The sequence below is a fragment of the Corythoichthys intestinalis genome, chromosome 19 (assembly GCF_030265065.1).
Source record: "Corythoichthys intestinalis isolate RoL2023-P3 chromosome 19, ASM3026506v1, whole genome shotgun sequence".
Lineage (NCBI taxonomy): Eukaryota > Metazoa > Chordata > Actinopteri > Syngnathiformes > Syngnathidae > Corythoichthys > Corythoichthys intestinalis.
In genome coordinates this window covers 4,285,733-4,302,782 of record NC_080413.1, presented here as the reverse complement: position 1 = coordinate 4,302,782, position 17,050 = coordinate 4,285,733, and the positions used below count along the sequence as shown (strand labels likewise).

At 38.6% G+C, this 17,050-nt stretch overlaps 1 protein-coding gene across 6 annotated transcripts in view; it reads right to left on the bottom strand.

Annotated features, from left to right (window-relative positions):
* The window catches only part of LOC130907290 (disheveled-associated activator of morphogenesis 1-like), a 100,134-nt gene that overhangs the window by 55,709 nt on the left and 27,375 nt on the right, over window positions 1–17,050 (bottom strand). For 3 of the 6 annotated variants that reach the window (XM_057822180.1, XM_057822182.1, XM_057822183.1), the window contains exon 2: window positions 9,090–9,222. The exons of the other annotated variants lie outside the window; for them this stretch is intronic. The gene's annotated coding sequence lies outside the window, so the exon portion shown is untranslated. The remainder of the gene's footprint in view (window positions 1–9,089; window positions 9,223–17,050) is intronic. 6 annotated transcript variants of the gene reach the window in all.

Below are 17,050 nucleotides of genomic sequence, written 5' to 3'. Positions count from 1 at the left end.
CACATTTGAAAGTGCAATATTAACAAGCCATTGTTTTAAATCTCCCGATTACTCGAACTAACTAGTTGCTAGATAAATCGACTACTAAAATAATCGGTAGCTGTAGCTAGAATGATTTCCTGACCTATGTATCGATATCATCGCCATATCGTAAGATCATCGTTAACGTAAGCCTTATGTCGCAAATCGTATAGGGAGGTACCCAGAGGTTCCCGACCCTACTCAACACACGCAAAAAAATCTTCAGACATCTTTCAAATCTGCACACCTCACCCAACTAGTGTAAAATCAGCAGCTAGCAACGATACGTCCTTTTGTATTTGGCCCTCAAGCGTTCTTTTGAGTGGCAGTCACCGAGACGGGCCCGATATTAATCTCTTCTTAACCCGCCAGTCAGCATTTCTGTCTCTCGCCGTCAATGGTGTCAGTTGAAATCTATAGTAGGAATATGTAGGTTAACGTGGCGAGATGATGCCCGAGTCTGATCCAGCCCAAATCCCAAATCGGAAAAGAAGATTAAACTACTGTTTGGCAAATGCCTTTGGGGCCCGCCCAGAACACAGCTGCACGCTCCACTCTCAACAACCCCGTTTTTTCTATTCCTCGCAGGTAAATCCAAACCGACACGTGACATCACTGGAGATTTCACCAAAGAGCAGTAGAATAAGAATAATCCTTCAACTGACACATTCTTCGCGAGGACAATTGAGGTCAGGGCCAGACAACAAAGCGCCCGAAGCAGGGAGGGAGTCTATTACACGCCCAAGGACTTTTCCGAAAAGGTAGATTGGTGTCGAGTCAAGACATCGGAATGAAGACGTGGGACTGTATTCGGGTTTTAACTTGGGAGGACGTTTTACTTGCAATTTTGTTTGTCGATTAATAGTCATTTCGAGACATTGTTGAGCAAAACATTGTCCCAAATTTGAAGCATCTTAGTAGCAATTCTTTTGTTTTCCCAATTACTTTTTTTGCTGTCAATTAATAAATGCAGTGATCACTCACTTATCGCTGTTAATGGGGACCAGAACTGACAGCTTAAAGTGAAAGTAGTGTCGCCCCCCCCCCCCCCCCCCCCCCATTTTAACATACATTTTTTTAATATCAATCAGTGTAAATAAAACCTTACAAATGTATGTTATCATTAAAACAAAGAACAGTTTGAAACGTGATTAAAGTAAGAATTAAAATAACATGGTTCCTAAAATAATGTATAAATAATACCATACAGTGGTATGAAAAAGTATCTGACCCTTTTGGAATTTCTCACATTTCTACATAAAATCGTCAAACGTGATCTGATCTTTGTCAAAATCACACAGATGTAAAAACAGTGTCTGCTTTAACTAAAACCAACCAAACATGTATAGGTTTTCATATTTCAATGAGGATAGCGTGCAAAAATATGTAAAAGAACCATCTGCCTAATGGGACTTAAAGAGCAATGGAAACAAGGGCTGTCAAACGATTAAAATTTTTAATCGAGTTAATCACAGTTTAAAAATGAATTAATCGTAATTAATCGCAATTCAAACCATCTCTAAAATATGCCATATTTTTCCGTAAATTATTTTTGGAATGGAAAGAAAAGACAAGACGGATATATACATTCAACATACTGTACATAAGTCTACTGTACATAAATCCACAAGATGGCATTAACATTAATAACATTCTTTCTGTTAAAGGGATCCACAAGAAAGACTTGTAGTTCTTAATAGATAAATCTTAGTACAAGTTATACTAAGTTTATATTAAAACCCCTCTTAATGCTTTTGTCTTAATAAAATTTGTAAAATTTTCAATCAAAAAAAAAAACTATATACACTCAATACAACACAAGGTGTCAATGGCGAGTTTTAAATTAACTTAGAAATCAAGCCAAATAGTGTTTTGTCCCTCGACTGATGCCGTAGTTTCCTGTTTACTAGTCCATCCATTGTAATTCACGTCATTTGAGTGCTGGCTTCACAACGTACTTGACCTCTGATAGTTTGTATATTGTGAACAAATATTGCCATTCAGTGTATTTGTTGAACTAAACGAAATGTTTGAATAGCGTTTGACCAATGTCTGAGTAAATTTTGTGTATGTTGGATAGCTATTTTGATTGGGAATGCCAGTTCTCTTTGCACTGTTGTTTAACTGTGTGAGAATACGGCCTCATTAATACAGATGGAAGCGCTTTTCTTTTTGTGAACATTATTTTTTTGAGAGATATTATTTTTGTTGTGCTTTCACTAAATGATACTTATGTTTGGTGTGAAGGAGTTGCCGAAGCTTATGCCAATAAACGGCGCGGTCCAATGAACGCCTGTGTTGACTCACCTTTTGTAATGTTCTGATATTGAATTATCCGATGCACCTTGAAGTGCACGCGGCGCCAAAACAGTCAATGCTGTTTACTCACATGATGCAGGAGTGAGTTAGTTACAGCCTGCCGAGAGCCGTAAGCTGTGTTAATGTTGAAGCTGAATGTGTTAAAAAAAAACAAAAAACAAACAAGTGCCAGGACGTCGCGTGTGGTATACCTTGTTAAGAAAAAGCAAAAAACAAGATACCTTTCTCTGCCTCTTAGCTCTCAAGTGCGTCATTGTAATCTGTTTGAGGCAATGCATGAGCGGGTCATTCTGCGCATGCGTTAAATGCGTTAACTATTTTAACGTGATTAATTTAAACAATTAATTACCGCCCGTTAACGCGTTAAATTTGACAGCCCTAATTGAAACCAATTTTTATCAAACAATTTAAGTCAGGTATGTGCCCAATCATTGACGAGTTGTTTAAAGCTGCCTTTCCCACTATAAAACCCACACCTGGTAAGAATAGTCTTGATGAGAAGCATTGTCTGATGTGCATCTTGGCTTGGTCAAAAGAGCTGTCTGAAGACCTGCGATCAAGTTGATTTGTATAAAGCTGGGAAAGGATACAAAACCATCTCTAAAAGTTTGGATGTTCGTCAATCGACAGTCAGAGAAGTTTTCTACAAATGGAGAGAGTTCAGCACTGTTGCTTCTCTGTGGCCGTCCACCAAAGATGACCGCAAGGGTTCAACGCAGAATACTCAGAGAGGTAAAAAAGAACCCTAACATGTCTGCTAAAGACTTACAGAAATCACTGGCACGGTCCAATATCTTTGTTCAAAAATCAACTATATGTAAAACTATGGCCAAGAATGGTGTTGCTGGAAGGACTCTACAGAGGAAGCCATTGCTATCTAAAAAAAAAAAAAAAAAAAAAAAAAAACATTGTTGCTCGTTTAATGTTCGCAAAAAGGCACTTGGACACTCCACAGAAATTTTGGCAAAATATTTTGAGGAGTGATGAAACCAAATTTGAATTGTTTGGGAGTAACACACAACGTCATGTGTGAAAGGAAAAATGGAACAACTCACCAACATCAACACCTAATCCCCACCGTGAAGAATGGTAGAGGAAGCATCATGATTTGGGGCTGTTTTCCTACCTCATAGCCTGGACAACTTGCATTCATATTTGGAAGAATGAATTCAAAAGTCTATCGCAGGATGTTTTGCAGGAAAACCTGAAGCCGTCTGAAGCTAAATAGAGGATGGATGCTGCAATAAGACAATGATCCAAAACACAGAAGTAAATCAACTTCAGAATGGTTTCAGAAGAACAAAATACACGTTCTGGAGTTGCCAAGTCAAAGTCCAGACATGAACCCCATTGAGATGCTGTGGCATGACCTAAAGAGAGCGATTCATGACAGACATCCCAGGAATCTGACAACTACAGCAGTTTTGTAGAGAACAATGGGCCAAGATTAGTCCTGATCGATGTGCCAGACTGATCCGCAGCTACAGGAACCGTCTGGTTATAGTTATTGGTGCACAAAATATTAAATGTAATGGTTCACTTATTTTAGCCCCCAACTGTCATTGTTTGCATACCATTAGGGCTGCAGCTATCGATTATTTTAGTAGTCAATTAATCGATGAACTTGTTTGAATAATCGAGTAATCAAATAAGGAACATGAAATCTTAAAATACCTGAGCTAAGCCTCACACAGAATTAAAAATAAATAAATGAGGATCTACGTACAACAAAAGAACAATTGGCTAACTTACAAAGCAAAAGTCTGCTAGCTTAAATGCTATAAAATGCCAATGTTTTTTTTCTCCAATGCTGTTAACAAATGGTCCAGACTCGTATTCCCACAAAAAAACGGCTAAATATACGCGCACATATAAACTAAATTGCGAATGCATTAAAAAACATTAGCCCAAACAAAAACTTAGCTTACGTTGGTCTTAACGGGATGCAGTTGGATTCAGCCATGTGAAATGAGGCAGACCAGAGGGCAATAAACTAAATGTAAATATTTACTTTCAAAATAAAACATTACAACGGCACTTTAAACGAATACTCGAAGCAACAAAATGTAATCTTTTTTCTTATCGAATACTTGAGTTAATCGATTAATCATTGCAACTCTACATACTATCCTCATTAAAATATGAAAAACTACAAATGCTTGGGTGGTTTTAGCTAAAGCAGACACTGTTTTTTCATCTGTGTGATTTTAACAAAGATCAGATCACATTTGGTGGTGATTTTACGCAGAAATGTAAGAAAATGTTCAGATACTTTTTCACACCACTGTATCTTCAACTTCTATGTTGATTGGTTTTTCCACTATCCATGCAAAAAAAAAAAAAAAAAACTTGTATGTTTCCACCAAAATTTGACAAAAACATTTATTTCTAATGGAGGAAAAAATGAACAGATTCGAATGCTTGGTGACCTGAAAAAGCCTCAAAATCAACAGGAAATGATTTGAAATGTACAGGAAGTGACCTGTAAGCACCCTAAAATTAACATGGAGATGACCCAAAATTAATTTATCGTCCATTCCATTTCAACTGGGAGGGACGTGAAAAATAACCAAACTGCATCCGATTTTTAAAACTGTTTTACACTTGAAGCGACCGCAACCCCCCATATGATTGAAATCCTCCTCCACTCAGGTGGTTCCCTTCAAATCCAAAGACGTAGGTCACCAGGGCTAAACATTACCAGACCCGACGGAAATTGCGAAAGTGCGCGACACGGTTCCCTATTTGCGACCTTACTTCTTGCGTTATGAACTAATTATTGCGGTGAAAGGCGATTTCGGAGTGTAATTTGTAAAGGTTAAGAGGCCGGCGGTGAAGTGACGCTAATAAGCTAGCGCGTGGAGAACAAAGTAGACGGTAGGGTATTGGAAACACGCGTGTAATCAACTGTTGGCATACCTTAGCGCTAGCTAAAATGATGCGGTGTTGTGTTTCCTCGCCGGAAAGTGAAGATTTGGTCGAGAGATGCTAAAACCCTACGAGTACCAGTATCAGGGCTAACATGAACTCATTGGCTACTACATTTGGGACAAGATCACATTGCACAAACAATGTACATTATAAATAGAATAACTAGCAACTCATGAAACAACTGGTACAGTAACTGAAGAAATTTGAATGTTGTGTGCATCTGGAGTGCTCCAAAGCATGCTAGCAAGCACTAGCATGAACTCATTGGCTACTATACCGTATTGGCCCGAATATAAGACGGCCCTGATTATAAGACGACCCCCTCTTTTTCAAGACAAGTCATTTGAAAAAAACTTTTTGAACATCAAATTAATTTAAGATAATTACAGTACATCTGAAACAATTGCTATAAATTATAATTATAAATTATAATTAGGGCTGCCAAACGATTAAAATTTTTAATCGAGTTAATTACAGCTTAAACATTAATTGTAATTAATCACAATTAATCGCAATTCAAACCATCTATAAAATATGCCATATTTTTCCGTAAATTATTGTTGGAATGGAAAGATAAGAAACAAGATGGATATATACATTCCACATACGCTACATAAGGACTGTATTTGTTTAAAATAACAATAAGTCAACAAGATGGCATTAACATTATTAACATTCTGTTAAAGCGATCCATGGATAGAAAGACTTGTAGTTCTTAAAAGAAAAATGTTAGTACAAGTTATAGAAATTTCATATTAAAACCCCTCTTAATGTTTTCGTTTAAAAAATAAATAAATAAAATAAACTAGTAGCCCGCCATTGTTGATGTCAATAATTACTTACACAATGCTCATTCATGGGTGCTAAAGCCTATAAAATCAGTCGCACCCAAGCGCCAGCAGAGGGCGGCAAAACTCCGAAAAACACAACAAGTACACCTTTCACTGTGCTCTCATTTTAATCTGTTTGAGCGGGGCATTTGCGCGTTAACAGGATTAATTTAAAAAATGAATTACCGCTCGTTAACGCGATAATTTTGACAGCCCTATAAATTACAATATAAAAATAATATAACAATGCAGTATATTTGAGAGAAAAAGCATGTTATTTTGCCTCATTCAAATCTTAATATCTGAACAATCAAATATGTAAACTTAAGTGCAATCACATTCGTAAATGAATTACCGTTAACCACCGTTAACGCGATAAATTTGATAACCTTACCTTAAGCTTAAACTAAAGACTCTGGAAGAGTGTAACACATTTTGTCTGTAGCGTTAAATACAATTAGAAAACGATTTAATTAAAATATATATATATTGAAAAAAAAAGGCATGGCCGATATTTTTTTGGCCATTCCGATACTTTGAAAATGACATGATCGGACCCTATCGATCGGCATTACATCTCTAATTGTAACACTGGAGATCTGTGCACGACTGCATTGGTCTCACTTTTGTGTCCGCAGACACATTCAGCCCCTTCCTGAAATGCCACAAAACCAACACGAAGTGACCCGGAAATCAACAGAAAGTAACCTGGAAATCCATCCATCATCTGCCGCTGAATCTGAGGTCGGGTCACATGTGCAGCAGCTTTAGCAGGAAAGCCCAGACTTCCCTCTCCCCAGCCACTTCAACCAGCTCCTCCAGCGGTATCCCAAGGCGTTCCCAGGCCAGCCGAGAGACATGGTCTCTTCTCCAGCGTGTCCTGGGTCGTCCCTGAGGCATACCCAGAACACATCTCCAGGGAGGCGTCCAGGAGGCATCTGAACAAGATGCCCGAGCCACCTCAACTGGCTCCTCTCAACGCGGAGGAGTAGCAGCTTGATTCTGAGTCCCTCCCGGATGACCGAGCTTCTCACCCTATCAATAAGGGAGGAAACTCATTTTGGCCGCTTGTACCCGGGATAGGTGAGGGTAGGAACGTAGATCGACTGGTAAATCGAGTGCTTCGCCTTTGCTCCTTCACCACTACGGACCGGTGCAGAGTCCGCATCACAGCAGATTAGGAGTGGGAACCTCTTAGTACCTCACGATACGATACGATTTTCGATACAAAGCTCACGATAACGATGATCTGATGATATGGCGATACAACGATTATCGATACATCGGTCAGGAAATGATTCTAGGATATTCTACAAGCAACTACTTAACAGAAAAACAAGCTTCTAGTGTGAATTGGAATGAGTTTTATGGTGAATAGACGTCCAATCCATTGGAACTGGGAGGGTGGCAGCGGATGAACATTCGTTCATCCGCTGCCATCCCTCCCACTTCAAACGGATTGAACGTCTATGGCTGTGAGTGGCAGTCAATGCCAGGCAATTAGGTAATTTTGGGCCATTTAACATCTCACTGGAACAAGGTGATGATGCTGGAACTTTTGTTTGGTGCCGTTCCAGTAGAGCTGGGAATCCTTGGGCACCTAACGATTCGATTACGATTACGATTCAGAGGCTCCGATTCGATTATAAAACGATTATTGATGCACCCCCCTCCTTTTTTTTTCTCTTTTTTTTTTTAATGTTTTCTACATTAGTTCCAAAATTGTTCAAAAATACTCTCAGGCTAAACCAAACTACTATTTCAGTATCAAGTTAACATATAGCAGTGAACAAATATACAAAAATAACAGTAAATAAAAAACTCCAGTCCCCATTCTGTATCAGCAGCTTTAAACTACATTCAATTAATTTATTGTTGTGAATCAACCGTTAAAGTTGTTAAAATTGCTCCCGTTATTCCATAATTTCCCTTATGTCTACTTTCGACATGTGAAAGTTTGAAAACTATTTTAAAGATAGATTCAAGTCAATATTTTACCGACTTAGGAGTATTTTAGATAAAAAGTTAATTAGGTTTGCTTGGAAGGTTCGCTACAACAACCTTGCAGGGAAGTGTACTGCTTTAAGATGGCGGCCGTTTACTAACGCCCGCATCTAGCTTTTTGTAGGTGTGCTGCTAACGCTACCGAATCTATATTGCATCTAGTCCTATATAAATGATATCTACCGTAACATTATGTGGCTGTACTTTGTAGCAGCTTTTCGGCAGCGGTCAGGTATGTTGTTGTGTTTTTTTTTTTATCTCGTGGCATGAGTTGAGCTAGAGCCGTGAGTTGAGCATTGGTATTACCCGAGGGGCCGGGAAATGAGAAGCATGATGTTTAGTTACTCTTGCTCCGTTCCTCATTGACCGCGCGGCGCGCTGAGTGTGTTGTACTTCCGCTTTACTTGGGATATTTCAGTAATCGGAATCTGGATGTTTGTGAATCGTTCTCGAATCTTCCGCGGCCGAATCGCAAATAATCTAAGAATCGGAAATTTTGCACACCTCTACGTTCCAGTGAGATTTACAAAGATGATTGCCTGAAGAAGACATCAAAATTCCTTCAGTCCTTGATGATACGGGGCTGCATGTCAGGCAAAGGCACCGGGGAGATGGCTGTGGTTAAATCTTCAATAAATGCACAAGTTTACATTGAAATTTTAGACAGCTTTCTTATCCTTTCAATTGAAAATATGTTTGTCATTTTCCAAGATGACAATGCATGCCATAGAGCTAAAACTGTTAAAGCATTCCTTGGAGAAAGGCTCATCCAGTCTTAGCCCAGATCCCAGAAACGATATCTCGATTCTTGGCAGGAGCATAACGATAACCTTTTGGGATACAAAGTATCACGATACATCACCATTTCGATATTTTGTCACGCCCCTACAGCAGATGCTGCACCGATCTGCCTGTCAATCTCCTGCTCCCTCCTACCCTCACTCGTGAACAAGACCCTAAGATACACAGAGAGGGCACGCTAACCTTTTCCGCCTTAGGACTTTGGTCTCGGATCTGAAGGTGCTGATCTTCATATCGACTGCTTCACACTCGGCTGCGAACTGTTCCAGTCAGAGTTGGAGGTCACGGATTGATGAAGCCAATAGCACCACATCATCTGCAAAAAGCAGAGATGTAATTCTGAGGTCACCAAACCGGACCCCCTCAACGTTTCTTCTGCGCCAAGAAATTCTGTCCATAAAAGCTGAACATTGCAGCCTGCTACATATGCTCATATTTCAGTGCCATTGACGGCTCTGGACAGCGCCAAAGGTTGAAATGAAGACAAAACAAAAACGGGGTTGGAAAACAACCGGATGCAAAGTGTCAGTAGGTGTGAAATAACTTTCAGTGGCAGTCTGCGGTTAAGTCGGGACGCTCCACTTGGAGCGGCGCCAGCTCGGCTATCGAACCGCACGGTCAGGAGATCTCGGAGTGGAAGCATCCCGCCGGGCGAGAGAGAGAGAAGCAATTGTTCACTTCGTGAGTCGGTGGGCTGAAATACAGCATGTGTATTATTAAAGTACAAAAGAATCTGTTTCGGTTCGACAGCACAACTATCATTTCCGCGTGAGAAAAACAACAGGCAATGGCCACGTTTCCATGCTGAAAACTCAAGAAATCGGTGTAGTGAAATACTTTGACTGTTAAGGCTGCAATAGCAGAGTGGCTAAAAATGATTTTTTTAAAGAATTGTGACCACTTTAACATATTAACACAACACTCAAACACAAAGTGTTGCTGATTTACTTTTTTTGTGGGCAAAGCACTGTTATAATTGTTTAAATGACTCAGTTATTTTAAAAAAATGGGAAAAAAATTAACAAAATTGAATAAGGAGGACGCAGACTGTAATGAATCAGCTTTCGTTTTCAAACAGTTGTCCATAAAGACAATCCAAATCTAATTTCAACGCACACTCTCTTGTATGACAATTTAAAGTTTGAATGGGAGTTTGTGTTGAAAGGAGACTAACCTGTTATATGAATGGGTTAATGTTGGTTTACTATCGAACAATAACTCAAGTGCCAATACGCTTCTCCAAAACTAAAGACAAACGGACATATAAGACACCGATTAGCATAATCACTCACTAGCTTAGCGCTCTGTTCTAAGTAGTAACGTCTCATCAACAAAGAATACAAACAATACCATTGGCTTCATTTAGGCTAGGTTCATATCGCAGGTCTTAATGCACAAATCTGTTTTTTTCCCCCGTGTTTTTCCTACTTGAGTGAGGCATTACTTGACGGTCTGAACGGGACGAGTTGCATAGAAGTAGACCATTTCAAATCTGATCTAGGTCACTTTCATATGAGGTTAAAATCCGATCTGGGCCACATTTTTCCAGAATGTGGCTGCGGTCTGAACTCTTAAGTCTCCCACATCTGAATTCATGCAGCAAATACGTCAGCAATGGACGAGAGAGGCAGGGCGCTATGGTAGCGATGGAGTTGTGCATTAGCATTAGCGCCTAACTTGAGCTCAGCTTTCAGGCAGTGGGCGGGCATGACCACCAGATTGTTTTTTTGTAAGGACGAGAAACTACCGTATTGGCCCGAAGACGGTGTTTTTTGCATTGAAATAAGACTGAAAAAGTGGGGGTCGTCTTATATTCACAGTCTAGACATTATACCCATTCACGGCGCTAGATGGCGCCAGATATCATTGAAGCGATGTTCTGTCATGACAAATCTCAGCTACTCTCAAGTTTAACCAGTTAGCATTGTATTGCAATGTTTTTTCTTTATTCACATTTGTTTCAAGACTACAGTTAGTTAGACTTCACTTTGATAGTTAATGCAGTTATTGCAATTTTGTTGTTTTATCACAATAGATTGGTTTATTTACATTTCAAAAACCAGAAGCCATACATTTACGAATGTGATTGCACTTTAGTTTGCATATTTAAATGTTCAGATATTAAGATTTGAATAGGCAAAATAACATGCTTTTTCTCTCAAATATATTGTTCTAATCATTTGTTTTAGATAGGTCTGTCAAACGATCAAAATTTTTAATCGAGTTAATTACAGCTTAAAATTGAATTAATCATAATTAATCACAATTCAAACCATCTATAAAATATGCCATATTTTTCTGTAAATTATTGTTGGAATGGAAAGATAAGACACAAGATGGATGTATACATTCAACATACGGTACATAAGTACTGTATTTGTTTATTATAACAATAAATCAACAAGATGGCATTAACATTATTAACATTCTGTTAAAGCGATCCATGGATAGAAAGACTTGTAGTTCTTAAAAGATAAATGTTAGTACAAGTTATAGAAATTTTATATTAAAACCCCTCTTAATGTTTTCGTTTTAATAAAATTTGTAAAATTTTCAATCAAAAAATAAACTAGTAGCCCGCCATTGTTGATATCAATAATTACACAATGCTCATGGGTGCTGAAGCCCATAAAATCAGTCGCAACCAAGCACCAGCAGAGGGCAACAAAACTCCAAAAAACACAAGTAACAAGTGGACATTGCACTTTGCTGTCATTTTAATCTGTTTGAGCGGGGCATGTGCGTTAATTGCGTCAAATATTTTAACGCGATTAATCTAAAAAATTAATTACCGCCCGTTAACGCGATAATTTTGACAGCCCTAGTTTTAGATGTACTGTAATTATTTTCTGTATAAAAATTAATTTGGTGTTCAAAAAAGTCTTTTTTAGGGCCCGAGCACTAGACGTGCGAAGGCCCTATTGTTTTGCAAAGGATTATTTTTATTTTTTTTATTTTTTTATTTTTTTTTCAGGGCAAATGAAAACGGCCAATTTGGAGGCCTGAACATGCACGAAAAGTCACCAAAATTTGCACATACGTCCGGAAAATTGTAAATTTCGATAATTTTGCAACGTTGCAAAAAAATATAACAAAATGGCTCAGTGGCGCCCCCTTGAAATTTTAAAATTGGCCTATAACATTAGGGTATGTCAGCGTAGAGCAATGAAATTTGGGGGGTCTATACCTTGTCCAAAACCGCTCCAAAAAAGCATTTACACGCATATTCCAAACCCAACAGGAAATCGGTTATTTTGGATCAAATATGAAATTTTTATCGATTCACAGGGTGCACATTTGAGACCTTTTCGCCGAGGGAGTTAGTTGGATCATCTTCAAAATTGGTGAGACTGTTCAGGAGACATATGAAATCTTAAGTTTTGAAAATGGTGTGTTTTCATTCACGGGTCTGACCTGGGCGTGGTGCCAAAGTCGACCATTTTTTCGGCAAAATGACAAATTCAGTAAATGACTAATAGTTCCTTGACACAACGTTCAATCTTTTTCATATTTGGCATGTATGTGTGGTATCCCACCCTTAACACGAGTGCATTGAAATATTACCCATTAGGTCTAGCGCCCCCTAGTGAGAACAGGAAATGCCTTTTTTTACGAGACAGGTTCCTCCTCCAAGGGAAAAAAATCTGTTGACCTCAAACCTGCATCAGGGGAGCCTTAAGACCTGTGTTCAGGTGCCTGATGAAAAATATTGAGGTTTCGTTGAGGCGGAGGGGTCCAAACAGGAAAGTGAAAATGAACGTCAACAATTTGTCACGCAAAAAACTTTGAACAGTCATAACTCGGCAGATATACAACATATCTGCGCCAAACTTTCCGTGTTTGTTGAGAGTCATACCCTGAAGGTTCTTGTAGGGGTCATTTGCATCAACTCTACAGTGCCAACTAGTGGCGACAGAAAGAAGTTTTAAAAAAGGCCTTTCCTATTGGGTTTTTTCAACATAGAGCAAGGAAATTTGGGGAGTAGATACCTTATGCAAAACTGCTCCAAAAAGTCTCTTGCACCCGTATTCCAAATCCAACAGGAAATCGGGTATTTTGGATCGAATGTGAAATTTTCATGGGTTCACAGTAGGAGTTTACATTTGAAGGCTTGAATATGCACAAAAACTCGTAAAAATTTGCACATACATGCGGCTTTGGATAACGTTCGATAATCTTGCAATGTTACGAAAAAATGTAACAAAATGCCTCAGTGGCGCCCCCTTGAATTTTTCAAAAAGGCGTTTCCTATTAGGTTTTTTTAACATAGAGTGATGAAATTTGGGGAGTCGATACCTTGTGCAAAACTGCTCCAAAAAGTCTCTTGCACCCGTATTCCAAATCCAACAGGAAATCCGGTATTTTGGATCGAATGTGAAATTTTTATCGGTTCACAGTAGGAGTTTACATTTGGAGGCTTGAACATGCACGAAAACTCACAAAAATTTGGACATACATGTGGCTTTGCATAACGTTCAATAATCTTGCAACGTTACGAAAACATGTAACAAAATGGCTCAGTGGCGCCCCCTTGAAATTTTCAAAAAGGCCTCTCCATTTAGGTTTTTTCAACGTAAAGGGATGAAATTCGGAGAGTCGATACCTTGTACAAAACTGCTCCAAAAAGTCTCTTGCATGCATATTCCAAACCCAACAGGAAATCGGGTATTTTGGATTGAATGTGAAATTTTTATCGATTTACAGTGTGCACATTTTACACCTTGGCACCTAGGGAATTAGTTTGATCATTCTCAAAATTGGCGAGACTGTTCATGAGGCATATGAAATCTTAAGTTATCAAAATGGTGTGTTTTCATTCACGGGCCTGACCTGGGCGGGGTGCCAAAGTCGGCCATTTTTTCGGCAAAATGACAAATTCAGTAAATGACTAATAGTTCCTTCACACAACGTTCCATCTTTTTCATATCTGGCATGTATGTGCGACATCCCACCCTTAACACGAGTGCATTGAAATATTACCCATTAGGCCTAGCGCCCCCTAGTGAGAACAGGAAATGCCTTTTTTTACGAGACAGGTTCCTCCTCCAAGGAAAAAAAATCTGTTGACCTCAAACCTGCATAAGGGAAGGCTTAAGACCTGTCTTCAGGTGCCTGATGAAAAATATTGAAGTTTCGTTGAAGCGGAGGGGTCCAAACAGGAAAGTGAAAATGACTGTCAACAATTTTTCTCTCCAAAAACTTTGAACAGTCATAACTCGGCAGATATACAACATATCTGCGCCAAACTTCCCGTGCTTGTTGAGAGTCATACCCTGAAGGGCCTTGTAGAGATCATTTGCATCAACCCTACAGCGCCAACTAGTGGCAATAGAAAGTCACTCGTTTTTCCAATACATGTCCAGTTCTTTTCAGGTTGGTCATTGTAATTTGAAGACCTATTGTAATACTTATTTACGGCCCATGTCCACGTGTCTCTGTCTGTTGCCGTGACGACCCTTTATCCGCCATTTAAAGGAAATATTTTTTTTCAAAGACTCAGGCAGCTTATATAGCCACAATATTTGGCACACTTCGTCGAATTGGCCCAGTTAGAAGATTAATTTTGGTTTTGAATAAGGGCTTGGCTGCACAGCTCAGTAGTGGCTCCTTTTTTGTAGTACTCTCTCCAATAGGGGTTTTTATCTCTTGGGTGTGGGAATGTAAATAGGCGACTTTCGAGCATGTTATGTTCTAATGAGATGATTAGAGAGGAGCATCTGCCACCACCCTGACCTGCACACAGTCCGAGTTGCGTGACGTCCGAGTTGCGCTAGATTGCGAGGGCCCGTTCAGTCCTGCTTGCAGGCCTAGTTTCAAACTTGAGTCTTGAAAAAGAGGGGGTGGTCTTATATTCGGGCAAATACGGTATATGGTAAACGTTAGCAATATATAGCATTTAAGCTAGTGGACTTTTGCTATAGCAAAAGTCCGCTAGACTTATAGTCCGAAAAATACGGTAACTTTCGACACTTCGTAATACAGTATGATCAATTCAGCAACCTAACCTGAGCGTAGCAGTGAACTCACTCTCTCGTGCACATTAATCACAGCCTCGCATTGCAAACAAATTTGACTTCCATATAAGTGAAGCCCCATGCTTCCATAGACGGCGATAGACGTCCAATCCATTAACAGTTAAATGTCTGAATGTCTAAAAAACAAAAAGAAAAAGAATAACAACCTTAACCCGACTTTTGGCTGCCTTTATAAGTGGCTATTCATGTGTTATTTCATCAGAAGAAACATCCTACCAACCGAAATAAACAACAACAAACATGACCCTTCGTTCTAGTGAAGAACAAAATATCCAAGGCTGAACAAGCCTCCCTTGGAACGCGCTCCTACAATACAGTACAGAACACCCCTCGATTTGTCATGGAGTGAGTGACATTCTCACAAGTGTCGTCATGCTGCGGCCACATCCCAATTTTATGAGGTTTTTCTTGGTTCAAAATCTCACAAAATTCGCAAACACGGCCAACTACAAACTCCTTGGCAGAGGTTGCAAACAGTTCAATCCAAAATGTCTCACAGTTGTCGATTTGGCAGCGTGAGAATGACCATACGTGAGGACCTCAGCCAAGGAAACGTACTGTGGAAAATGACATTTGTTAGCAGTGGTGGAATGAAACGTTACTGTAGTAAAGTACATTTTTTGTGTATCTGTACTTTGACTTCACTACATTTTACAGCCCGTATCCATACGACTACTACTACTTTTCAAACTGTCGCTAAAGTCAAACCTTACCTTTGTTTGCTTGTTTGTTTTCCTAGGTCTAGCTAGGTCTTGCATTTGATAGCTAGCAGGCTCCTTCCTGGTTCACAGAGGGAAATTGAACTTTGAAAAATGTAACTTTCATAGCTTTTCGCAGGTTGTGAGATTGACCGTGACGCTACAGAAGAGCCGGGAACTCAGCCAAGGCCAACTTGATACCAAAAGAGTAATATTTGTAATTTCCAGTCTCCTTACTATCCTTCATTTGTCAATTTGCTTGCTCTGAAAGTATCCAGGGAAGCTCGCCAACAAATCGCCCACTTTTATCATCCATTAAGTTGCCATTACGTGACTGTCAAGCTTCCTTGCAGCATAAGTACTTTTACTTTAGTGCGGTTTTGTTACTCAGTGGTTAACTTGGCCTGATACAGTACTTTTCTCTTTAAGGTTGTTAACATTAGAATCGCCAGTGAAAAGAGGCGGGGCTTGGCTATTTGCATAAATTATTGGGTTCATCCTCCCAATGTTCCAATCCAATGGACTTCTGAATATGTATTTGAGGTTTTTTTTTTTATTTTGGTTGCTATCATTTTGATGAAATTGATAAATCAAAAGGTGTTAAAAACATAAATAAAAATGGGTTAATTTTTTAGACTATTTTTTCCCCAAAAAAGAATGCTGGAGATTTCTTTGGAGGTTGCTATCATGAGTCAATTTTAGCCAAAAAAAAAAAAAAAATAAATAAATAAAAGGGTTAATTTTTCTATCCCCCCCGCCCCCCAAAAAAAAAACCACTGTTGATTTTTGGGGTATTGCTATCATGAGTCCATTTCAGCCAACAACAAAAAAAAATATTAAAAAAATAAAAATAAAAAAAAGGGTTAATTTTTCTATTCCCCCCCCCCAAAAAAAAACACTGTAGATTTTTGTTAAAAACATACATAAATTAAAAAAACGGGTTAATTTTTTAGACTATTTTTTTCCCAAAAAAAGAATGCTGGAGATTTTTTGGGAGGTTGCTATCATGAGTCAATTTTAGTCAAAAAAAAAAAAAAAAAAAAAAAAAAAAGAGTTAATTTTTCTATTTTTTCTTCCCAAAAAAACACTGTAGATTTTTGTTAAAAACATAAATAAATAAAAAAATGGGTTAATGTTTTAGACTATTTTTTTCCCGAAAAAAGAATGCTGGAGATTTTTTGGGGGTATTGCTATCATGAGTCCATTTTAGCCCCCCCCCCCCCAAAAAACATGGGTTAAATTTTCTAATAAAATGTTTTCCAAAAAACGAAAATTTTTTTTCTATCACGGGTCAATTTTAGCCAAAAATTTGAAGAAAAAAAAAGGAAAACAATAATGAAAAAAACAATTATTTTAAAAAAGCAAAAAAGTTCTTGCTTTAGTCACAAATGTCTTTTAAAAAAAAATCAAA